Genomic DNA, 12,440 nt, shown 5'->3' with positions numbered 1-12,440 from the left:
GATGAACCAACTAAAGGAGAAGTGGGAAAGATGAAGTCTCAGTTGAATGCTTACAATGCAAAGGCTGGGATGTATAATTTAAAAGAAGATGATGACATGAAAGCAAAGTTGGCAGCTATGACAAGAAGATTGGAGGAGCTGGAGCTGAAAAAAATACATGAAGTGCAAGCTGTTGCTGAAGCACCTGTGCAAGTGAAGCTGTGTCCCAATTGTCAATCATTTGAACATTTGGTGGAAGAGTGCCCTGCAATTTCAACTGAAAGGGAAATGTTTAGAGATCAAGCAAATGTTGTTGGACAATTCAGGCCCAATAACAATGCTCCATATGGAAATACTTACAATTCTAGTTGGAGGAATCATCCAAATTTCTCATGGAAGGCCAGAGCAACTCAATACCAACAGCCGGATCCACCATCTCAGCAATCTTCAAGTATTGAACAAATAATAGCCAATCTCAGCAAGGTAGTGGGAGATTTTGTGGGAAAGCAAGAAGCCACCAATGCTCGAGTTGATCAAAGAATGGACAGAATGGAGAGTGTGTTGAACAAAAGGATGGATGGAATGCAAAATGACATGAATCAAAAGTTTGATAACATCCAATATTCAATTTCAAGGCTTACAAATTTGAATACACTGCAAGAAAAAGGAAGATTTCCTTCTCAACCTCACCAAAATCCCAAAGGTGTCCATGAAGTGGAAAGCCATGAGGGAGAATCATCACAGGTGAAAGATGTGAAAGCTTTGATCACTCTAAGGAGTGGTAAAAAAATTGAGCAGCTAACACCCAAGCCACATGTTGAGAAAGAAGAAGAGATAAAGAAAGGGAAGGAAATGGAAGATAAAGACAGTGAGATCAGTGAAGAAAAGAAGGACTCTGATGCAACAATGAAAGTAATTCCAGAGAAGGAGCTTCTGAAGGAAGAAATGCTGAAGAAATCAACTTCTCCACCTTTTCCTCAAGCATTACAGGGGAAAAAGGGGGTTAGAAATGCAGCTGAAATCCTAGAAGTATTGAGACAAGTGAAAGTTAATATTCCACTGCTGGATATGATCAAACAAGTTCCAACGTATGCAAAATTCCTAAAGGACTTGTGTACTATCAAAAGAGGGTTGACCGTAAACAAGAAAGCCTTCTTGACTGAGCAAGTAAGTGCAATCTTACAATGTAAGTCTCCTTTGAAGTACAAAGACCCTGGAAGTCCTACCATTTCAGTCATGATTGGAGGAAAGGTAGTGGAGAAAGCCTTGCTAGATTTGGGAGCGAGTGTGAATTTGCTTCCTTATTCTGTCTACAAGCAATTGGGACTTGGAGAGTTAAAGCCAACAACAATTACTTTATCTCTAGCAGATAGATCAGTGAAAATTCCAAGAGGGGTAATTGAGGATGTATTGGTTCAAGTGGATAATTTCTACTATCCAGTAGATTTTATTGTTCTTGATACAGATCCTACTGTAAAGGAAGCTAATTTAGTTCCTATCATCCTTGGAAGGCCATTTCTTGCAACTTCAAATGCAATCATCAACTGTAGAAATGGGCTTATGCAACTCACTTTTGGTAATATGACACTGGATCTAAATATTTTCTACATGTCTAAAAAGCAAATCACTCCGGAAGAAGAAGAAGGTCCAGAAGAGCTATGTATAATTGATACTTTGGTGGAGGAGCATTGCAATCAACATATGCAAGACAAGTTGAATGAGAATCTTGAGGATATTGAGGAAGGTTTTTCTGAATCTCCTATTGGGCTAGCTACTCTACAAAGTTGGAGAAAGATAGAAGGAATTCTACCTTTGTTCAATAAGGAAGAGGAGGCAGCTGTTGAAAAAGAAATTCCAAAACTCAATCTGAAGCCTTTACCTGTGGACCTGAAATATACATACCTTGAAGCAAATAATCAATGTCCTGTTGTAATATCTTCATCTCTGACCAGTCATCAAGAGGATGGTTTAATGGAAGTTCTCAAGAGGTGTAAGAAGGCAATAGGATGGCAAATATCTGACTTGAAAGGCATTAGTCCTTTAGTTTGTACTCATCATATATATATGGAGGAGGAAGCAAAGCCAATTCGTCAATTTCAAAGAAGGTTGAATCCTCATCTACAAGAGGTGGTGCGAGCTGAGGTGCTGAAGCTACTTCAAGTAGGAATCATTTACCCTATTTCTGATAGCCCTTGGGTGAGTCCTACTCAAGTGGTACCAAAGAAGTCAGGGATCACAGTGGTTCAGAATGAAAAAGGAGAAGAAATTACTACACGCCTCACTTCAGGTTGGAGGGTGTATATTGATTATAGAAAGCTGAATGCTGTCACTAGGAAAGATCATTTTCCATTGCCATTTATTGACCAAGTGCTGGAGAGAGTCTCTGGACATCTATTCTATTGTTTCTTGGATGGGTATTCAGGGTATTTTCAGATTGAAATTAATTTGGCAGATCAGGAAAAGACCACTTTTACATGTCCATTTGGAACATATGCTTACAGGAGAATGCCTTTTGGTTTATGCAATGCACCTGCTACATTTCAAAGATGTATGTTGAGTATTTTCAGTGATATGGTGGAGAGAATTATGGAAGTTTTCATGGATGACATCACCGTATATGGAGGTACATTTGAGGAGTGCTTGGTTAATTTGGAAGCAGTTCTTCATAGATGCATTGAAAAAAACCTGGTGCTGAATTGGGAAAAATGTCATTTTATGGTACGTCAAGGAATTGTCCTTGGTCATATCATCTCTGAAAGAGGCATTGAAGTTGATAAAGCAAAGGTGGACCTTATTGCCAAATTACCATCTCCAACAACTGTAAAAGGAGTAAGGCAGTTCCTTGGCCATGCAGGGTTCTATAGGAGGTTTATAAAAGGTTTTTCAAGTCTTTCAAAACCTCTTTGTGAGCTGTTAGCTAAGGATGCTAAGTTTATATGGGATGAAAGGTGTCAAAATAGCTTTGATCAACTGAAGAAGTTTTTAACAACAACTCCAATAGTGAGAGCCCCTAACTGGCAGTTACCTTTTGAACTGATGTGTGATACCAGTGACTTTGCTATAGGAGCTGTGCTTGGCCAAAGAGAAGATGGGAAGCCCTATGTGATTTACTATGCAAGTAAAACACTAAATGAAGCTCAGAGGAACTACACAACTACAGAGAAAGAATTGTTAGCTGTGGTATTTGCTTTGGACAAATTTCGAGCTTATTTAGTGGGGTCTTTCATCATTGTCTTCACTGACCATTCAACCTTGAAGTATTTATTGACAAAGCAAGATGCAAAAGCAAGGTTGATTAGATGGATTCTTTTGTTACAAGAGTTCGATCTTCAAATCAAAGATAAGAAAGGAGTGGAGAATGTAGTAGCTGACCACTTGTCAAGGTTAGTTATAACACATAATTCCCATCCCTTGCCTATCAATGATGATTTTCCTGAAGAATCACTCATGTTCCTAGTGAAAACTCCTTGGTATGCTCATATTGCTAATTATTTAGTAATTGGTGAAATTCCAAGTGAGTGGAATGCACAGGACATGAAGCACTTCTTTGCCAAAATTCATTCTTATTATTGGGAAGAGCCCTTTCTCTTTAAGTATTGTGCAGATCAGATTATTAGGAAGTGTGTTCCTGAAGATGAGCAGCAAGGGATTCTATCTCATTGTCATGAGAATGCATGTGGAGGCCACTTTGCCTCTCAAAAAACAGCCATGAAGGTATTGCAATCAGGGTTTACTTGGCCATCTCTTTTCAAAGATGCCCACATCATGTGTAGAAATTGTGATAGATGCCAAAGGCTTGGAAAACTAACAAAAAGAAATCAAATGCCTATGAACCCCATTCTGATAGTTGAGTTATTTGATGTATGGGGCATTGACTTCATGGGACCTTTCCCAATGTCTTTTGGTAATTCTTACATCTTGGTGAGGGTAGATTATGTTTCTAAATGGGTTGAGGCAATCCCCTGTAAACAAAATGATCACAGGGTGGTTCTCAAGTTTCTTAAAGAGAACATTTTCTCAAGATTTGGGGTGCCCAAAGCCATAATCAGTGATGGAGGTGCTCATTTTTGCAACAAACCTTTTGAAGCTCTATTATCCAAGTATGGAGTGAAGCATAAGGTGGCCACACCTTATCATCCTCAGACTTCCGGGCAAGTTGAGCTAGCTAACAGGGAAATAAAGAACATCTTGATGAAAGTGGTGAATTCCAACAGAAAGGATTGGTCTATTAGGCTTCATGACTCATTGTGGGCATATGAAACAGCTTATAAGACTATTCTTGGGATGTCTCCCTATCGTCTTGTCTATGGCAAAGCATGCCATCTCCCTGTGGAAGTTGAATACAAAGCTTGGTGGGCCATAAAGAAACTGAATATGGATTTGATCAAGGCAGGAGAAAAGAGATTTCTAGACCTTAATGAGATGGAGGAATTAAGAAATAATGCTTATATCAATTCCAAAGTTGCAAAACAGAGGATGAAGAAGTGGCATGATCAACTCATCTCCAACAAGGAATTCCAGGAATGGCAAAAAGTTCTGATGTATGACACAAGACTCCATATCTTTCCTGGGAAGCTCAAATCAAGGTGGATTGGTCCATTTGTTATTCACCGAGTATATTCCAATGGAGTGGTGGACTTATTGAATTCCAATGGCAAGGATAGCTTTAAAGTCAATGGATATCGTCTTAAGCCGTTCATGGAGTCATTCAAATCAGAAAAGGAGGCAATCAACCTCCTTGAACCTCAAAAAGCTTAAGTGAAAAGGGTTTGCTGGACGTGGTTTAACCACAGTCCAAAATTTTTGTAAATTTTGTAAATTTTCAAGTTGTTTCTATACTTTTGATCTTAGTTTTTGATCTTAAATCATGTTTTTAGGTGTGTTTTAATCGTTTTATATGATCCTAGGTGGAAGAAATTTCAAGGAAATTGAAAAGAAAAAAATCGGGTCGAAATTGGAGCCGAAACAGAGCAAAAACAGGGGAAAAACAGAGCTCTGCGAAATTTCGCAGAGTGAAGGAAACTTCTGCGAACTGGGCATTTTGTTGCCAAACCATTCCGCAACACTGTAGAAGTCTCTGCGAAGGTATTTCGCAGCTGCGAAAGTGAATTTGGCACACGAGTGCCACTTCGCAGCACAGTAACATCCATTTGGCAGCTGCGAAACCCATTGCGAAGTAGAAAAGCATGATTTCGCACCAAAAGTCCCATTCCGCAGGGTATTTCGCAATTGCGACAGTGAATTTGGCACACGAGTGCCACTTCGCAGCACAGTAACATCAATTTCGCAGCTGCGAAACTCACTGCGAAGTTGCTACGAAAATGGCAAGTTGCTGCGAAATTGGCGTTTTGTTGCGAAACTTAAACTGACCTTTAGACTTTCGTTTTTCCTATTTATACCGGTCATTTGTGCTGCGAAAAGGGTTTCAAAAATCAGAGCACCATTCTCGCAGCCCCTTCGTCTTCTTCGCCAAGCTTTGCCGTCCAAGCCTTCGGTCGTCTTCTCCGTTCAGCAGCGCCGACCAAAGATCGATAGCCCAAAATGGCATGAACGCGAGGGGCAAAGTCTTCATCCCCTTCGAACCGTAAAAGGAGTCTGCGAAAGGAGCCAAGTCCAGGTTCTGTTCCAGAACCTGCTCCAAAGCCTTCGCCGTCGAGACCAAATCCTTCTCCAGTGAAGCCGGCGCCACCAAAGCCGCCGGCAAGGCGATATTTAACAAGGTCAGGCGGTCGGCCATTGAAGAAGAAACCCAGGGTTGAGAGCTCAGAACCAATCGATTTGACTGAGTAATCCCCTGAGCAATCCCCAAATCCTTCACTGGTTCAAACTCCAGTGCCGTCACCGGTTCCCTCGCCGAGTCCCCTGCCAGTTCCATCGCCGGTACCATCTCCGGCACCCCAAGAAAAAGCTCAGGAGCCTCAAGCGGCAATTCCAGAGCCCCAAATTGCAGCTGAAGCACCTCTGGAAGAAGTGATTAGGAGGCCAATGCTGCCTCAGCCCCCAATCGAAGGAAACTTGGATTGTCGAACTCGGGCATTCCATTCTGAGCTTTGCTTCGACTTAGCAGCATTCAGAGTGAGGCCAGAGCTTGCCCAATCATTCCAGCTGCTGAGGAGATATCATATGGAGCATTTGCTAGCTCTAAGGGACTTTTTCTATCCTCGGATAGCCACGGATTTCTACCAGTCCATGACAACCAAAGAGGTAAGAAATCCAACTCTGATCCATTTCACAATTGATGGGAGACATGGTATTTTGGGAGCAAGACATATTGCTGAAGCCCTGCAAATTCCTTTTGAGCCAACCCAATTCGACAATTTTAAAGCTTGGGCAAATCCTACTGAGTTAGAGATGGTTCGCACCCTAACCAGAGGAGCTGCAAATCGATCACATTTGCTGAGGGGGGAGCTACCTCCAGTTATGTTTTTGATTGATGCCTTTTTGAGGCATAATATCTATCCCCTGCAGCATTGGACCCAAAGAAGGGGAGTTCTCTTGGAAGCCTTGTACAAGATGTCAGAAGGATTCTTCTTTGGGCCTCATCATCTGATCATGGCAGCCCTTCTCTACTTTGAGGAGAAGGTTCACAAGAAGAAGCTTCAAAGAGCAGATTGCATTCCACTCCTCTTCCCACGGCTGCTATGCCAAATTTTGGAACATCTAGGATACCCAGCTGAACCTCAGCTGGAGAAAAAGAGAATTTGCCGAGAGCCCTTTACTCTTGATAAATGGAATAATATGACGGCCTACAAAGTTGATCAGCCTGGGCAGCCTCAACCAGCTGCAAGGAGAGCCTCCCCAAGACATATACCTGAAGGTATAACACTTGCTACTCCTGCCATCCCTCGAGCTTCACCAGCTGCACCTGCTCCATCACAACCATCCACATCAGCTGAGCCGAGGATGGCCATCCCTATATCTGAATATCGAGAGCTGTGCCGTGCATTGGAGACTCTTACAGCTTCTCAGAGCAATCTTGCTCAGGAGTTGGCAGCCATTAAAGCATGCCAGGAGCAGATGTTAGCCTCTCAGGCTCAACAAGCTGCTATCCTAAGGCAGCTCCAAGTCCATTTCGATCTGCCACAAGCTGTAGAGCCCTCCACTGATACTCCACCAGAGCCACACTCTCAGCCTTCAGAGTCTCATCCTCCAGAGCCCGAAGCCCCAGCCGATCCACCTACTGAGGAGGCAGATCCTTCTGCCTAGCACCATCACCCTACTCATCAGACATTATATATATTTGCTGTTTATGTTTTTATGCATGTTTGTTTTGTTTTAGTTGAAATGAAATCCCAGTATTTTGGTACTATATATGGGATTCCTTGTGTTACTTGTCTTTAGCATTGTAATCAAATGAACTCAAAGTAATACAAGTTGACTATTTCTTATTAAAAGTTAGCATTAAAGTATTCTTATTTCCTTTTCTCACATATTCTATTCTTTTTGAAACATGTGGTTTTCCCCAATCAATATTCGAATTTGATATCAGCAATGAGGTACCACTTCCTCCCTTTTATTACAGTCACTCAAATCACATTGAGGACAATGCTCAGTTCGGTTGGGGGGTATGAGGAAGGAAGTAGTCTAAACCTTTTTGGTATTGCAATTATATTGGTTAATTAGTTGTAGATTTTACTTTTTACTAGTGTTACTCTATTCTCCATGAATTTTGAGGAAAATTTTCAAATTAAACCAAGAGAAATTGAACTGTTGTTTTTCACTTGACTTAGAGTATGGATTATGCTTACTAAAGTGGTTCAATTGTTGAAACTTCTACTGAAATTGAATTGAGTTCTTCCACTTTAAGCTATCCACACACTGTGCACATTAGTTTCCGATTATAAGATGAAAAGCTATTTCCCTCTTGACTTAGGATAATTTTGAGACTTGGTATATTTGACCTCATTTGATAAAAATTGAAACACCCTGCAAAAGGCCAATGAGCCTTTGAAATAAAGAAAGTTGTTTGCTTGCCTTGAAACCCGAGCAAGGTCTGAGGGGCATATGGTGAAAGCCTTTAAAGCCTGGTGCCCTAAGCCTTAATTGGTTGGGAGTCACCGACCTCAATGCTCGTTACAAGGGTGAATAGGTAGAGTTAGCATATGGTAGATGCTTGGGTATTAGAAATTCATTCTTAAAAGTCCGGGGAAAAATCCGAGGAGTTAGTGGTTGAAAGATCCTTAAAACTTGGTGCCCTAAACCTTAACTGGTTGGGAGTCATCGATGGACCCCCATTACATGGACAAGTCAGAAAGAGTACCCCATAAAGCTACCTTGAAAAAAAAAAAAAAAAAAAAGAAGAAAAAAAAAAAGAAGAGAAAAAGATGAAAGTGTGTTCTTTTCTTATTGATTTTGGTCAGTTTGCTAAAGTGTTGAAAAGAGATAGGTTGGGGGGTGAGATTAGTAGCATATTATTCTCGGAATCTAAGGAACCAATACACATAGATTTTTGTGGAAGATTGAAGTTAAGTTCTTAGAAAGTGAAATGATTTTAAAACTTCAGTTTGCATAATGCACTCCCTTGATTGACAGTGTTTAGCATAGTTGTTATGACTCTTGTTGAGATTTGGGTTTGTATTTCTTTAATGATTCATGTGAGAAAGAGATCATCATGCCACTTGAGAATTATTTTCCTTTCAGCATGATGTTGTAAATTTTAAATTAGTTTGCTATTTATTTTTAATTTTCTCTCCTATATTGCTAAGGGACTAGCAATATGTCGGTTGGGGGGAGTGATTACTACTCAAAAAGTGCTATTTGATAGCCTTTAATTAATCCTTTTTAACACTTTTGAGTAGTTGTTTAGGCCTTTTAACTCAATTGGCATGTTAAGGATCCTTTAAAGCAATTTTGATCACTTTGTGTAAGTTTTGGTGTTTTTGTTAGTATTTTGATCACCAAAGCAAGTCAAGACTGAGGAGAGCTATGGGGAATCTTGGGCAAAGCTTAGAATTCAATTGCCAAGAGTGAATCCGGATTGCAAGGAGAAAAAGCAAAGAGAATCTACCATGAAGCCTATTCTTGATGACGGTCGTAGCAGCCACTTTTGGAACACTTTCTGAAGTCCAAATGATGCATGCTATATACCATTTCAAAGCTCAGGAAGTCAACAATCCAATGCTTCAAACGGTGCGCGATTCGGAATTGAAACGAAGAAGTTGCAGCCATTACAAGTCAATCACTCTAAAGTGTTGCGGAATCAGCCTTTTGTTGCGAGAATTTCGTAGCACTTTTGTACAGTAAGGTGTTTCTCCTTCTGACGATGCACGAACCATGCCGCGAGAAGGGAGCTGGAAACCTCAAGGTGGAAGCCAACTTCGCAGCCCTGTGAAGATAGCTCGGTCTTGCAAAATAATTTCGCAGCCCTCTTGGGTGTCTGCGAAATTTCGCAGACACCATTTTACTCTTGCGAAATGGTTCCTGAAGCCTTCCGAAGCTTGCTACCGACATTGGGAGATATTTTCCATTAGATTTTTGTTGTCTAAATCCCAAAATACTCCTTGTAAACCACCAATTACATGATTCCTTAGTTTTTAAGTTAGTAAAAAGACCAAATATCTTTGTAACAATTAGTTTTATATTTTTTTGATATATATGCCTCTCGGGAGCCTGTTCCCAGAGAGGAGTTCCTTCTGAAAACGTTTGGGTAAGCAAGTAAAGTCTTTTTTCTTTCTATTGCCTTACCTTCTCACTTTGTATTTTCATTTTATTTCTAAGTTATGAATTCTCTGAGGAGTTTTCCCCAGAGAATGAGTAACTAAACCTCCAATTCCTTGGAGCTAAGGTTGCCGGGGAAGGTTCCAAGTGCAAGAATGCAAAACTCTGTGGTTTTAGCTAGTAATGAAGAGGAAGTGAAATCCTTTAGTGATTTCAATGTTTTTAGTTAACTTAAAACACCTTGGAGTCACCTGGGCCAACACTTGGTAAGGCAAGTGATTCCCAACCATGGAAATGCACTAGTTTACCCCTTGCGAGCCTCTGGGAGGTGACTTCAGGGTAGGATTTTCTAGAATAGCCAACACTTGATAAGCTATTGGACTCCTAGGAGACATCCATTAGTTATCTCTTGCGAGCTTTTGACGGGTAATCCAAGGTTAAAGATCACCTTGAATGGTTAAGGCTTAGTGAGAGGCTTAAACCATTGCAAGTTGTATCAGTGAGAGAATTAAAGTGAAATCTAATTGAAGGAGTCTCTGTACATCACCGGTTAGAGAATTGACTATATGTTGAATCTCTAATGCGAGGAAATGAACCATCTGACCAGAGCTGTGTCTTTTGCATGAGGAACCACCCCAGTGAACCCAATTCTCCAAGGAATGTTTTTCTTCCTAAATTATTCCAAACTTCTGTTAAGTTAGTTAGTTTAAGTCTCAACCTTTACCAATCAAAGTTTGTGTTTTATTTCTTAAGCTAAACTTGAAATGAAACAAGACCAATTCACTTGGAATTGGTATCCTTGATTGCTTGTTAATCATTCCCAGTGAACGACCCTAGAGCCACTATACTATAGTAGCTTTTTATTTGCTACCCTAGTGTAAGGTGTTATAGGTAATAAATTTTGTTGATCACTTCCTCAATCAAGGAGCACCAGTTGAACACAAATCAGCTGAGACATCAATTGGGCATGAATCACCTTGTACTCAACTAATCTTTTTTCATAGTGGATCATTTGATTGCTTAGGGCCCGTGGTTTTTTTTATCTTTTCGGAGATTTTCCACGTTAGGGAAATTGGTGTAATCATCAAGGGGCATGTGAACATAAGTGTTTGTGTTGATGCAATATCTTATATATCATATTTGGGGAGTGTTATTTCATTTGCATGTGACTTGCATTGAATAACTCATTTGAAAGAGTGTTGGTGCATCAATTGTTGTTTGTGATTTGCTTGTTTGTTCATAATGTTGGAAAAAAAGATTAATTCATAAAGGAAAAACAGGGAAATTGTGAAATGGCTCAGCATTCTTTTTAATCTAAATTACATATTATTTATTGGCTTGAGCTTTTTGGGATTTGTCTTTGGTTATTGGGTTAGAGATATATATTGCTTTCAGTTTCAGCTTGCTTTGCAGTGCCCATGGGCTTGTTTGTTGGTATATAGATTTTATTGACTTGGGCTTGTTGGTGGGGTTTTTAGTTGAGCTTTTGTTTGATTTATTTGGGCATGGGCAATTTAATGGGCCTTCATTTGACATATTTGGACATGTATAGTTTAATTTGCACATAGGGCATTACTTTAGATTTGGCTTCTTTGATTCATTTTGTTTTATTATTATGTTCATATGTGCATGCAGCAGTTTGATTTTATAAAAATGAATTTTCAGTTCTCATACTTACCAAAAAAAAAAAAAAATCTAGAATAATTTTTAAATAAAACCATAAAAATGATGTTTTTGTAAATAAAATTGTAAAAAGCATTTTTACTTTTTTAATAAAAATAGTGAAGTATGTGTTATACATAAATTTGGATTGGGATTTACTTTTGACAAATAAAATTATAAAAATCAGTTTTTAAATAAAAATTGTGAAAGTCTTTCTCTTGTAAATAGAAGTGGAATTGAGATATTTTTATTATAAAAATTAATTTTTCTAATTAAAAATTGTAAAAATTACTTTCATATAATTAAAGTCAAGTTGGAACTTTTTCTTTGAACAAAATTGCATCCAATAATTCTTTTTCTAAAAAATGTAAATAAAAATTATTTCATTGTAAATAAGTTACTTTAAAGGTTTTTTTTTTGTAAATAAAAAGTAAATCAAATATATTTTTTAAATAAATTAAAATTTCCTGATGTAAATAAAATAAATTGAAATCATTGAATTGGAAATCACTTTTTTTTTTTTTAATATACATATTCACTCTTGAATTCTTTTACAAATGTGTTGTAGTTTAGAAAGAAAGTAAATAAGTTCTCTTCAATTCTTTTAAATGAAAGGTGTTCTATTTTAGAAATAATTAGTTTAATATATTAATTTGTGTCTTTCTCTTATTCATTATCTTGTATATTTTGTAATCTACCTCTATCATGTCCCCATTTTTTTACATTGTACCTTATTCATTTGCCAAGTATCTATTAATTAACTAATAAAATGTCAAAGTTTCTTTTACTTGCTTATTAGAAATCATATTTATTTGGGTTTAGAGGATGTTAGGGTTTATCATCGTACTTTTTTGATAGATAACGTAACCTCCAAATCCATTCTTATTTCGTAGACTAGTTTGTTTTTCAAATAAGAAGTTGGATAGACTTTTTTTTTTTTAAATAAATAAAATAAGCTGGTGTTTCAACTTTTCAAAAGTCAAAATTTCACAATAAAATAAAGCTTTGCCATCGAGTGAGGACACATAATAAAAAAAATATGGGTCTACAAAATGGGGACTTCCTAGAATATATATATATATATATATATTCTATGATTACTTTCTATTTGTGTTACCATAAGTCTCGATAGAAGTGAAGTA

The sequence above is a fragment of the Vitis vinifera genome, chromosome 19 (genome assembly GCF_030704535.1).
Source record: "Vitis vinifera cultivar Pinot Noir 40024 chromosome 19, ASM3070453v1".
Classification (NCBI taxonomy): domain Eukaryota; kingdom Viridiplantae; phylum Streptophyta; class Magnoliopsida; order Vitales; family Vitaceae; genus Vitis; species Vitis vinifera.
This window is presented reverse-complemented; position numbering follows the sequence as displayed.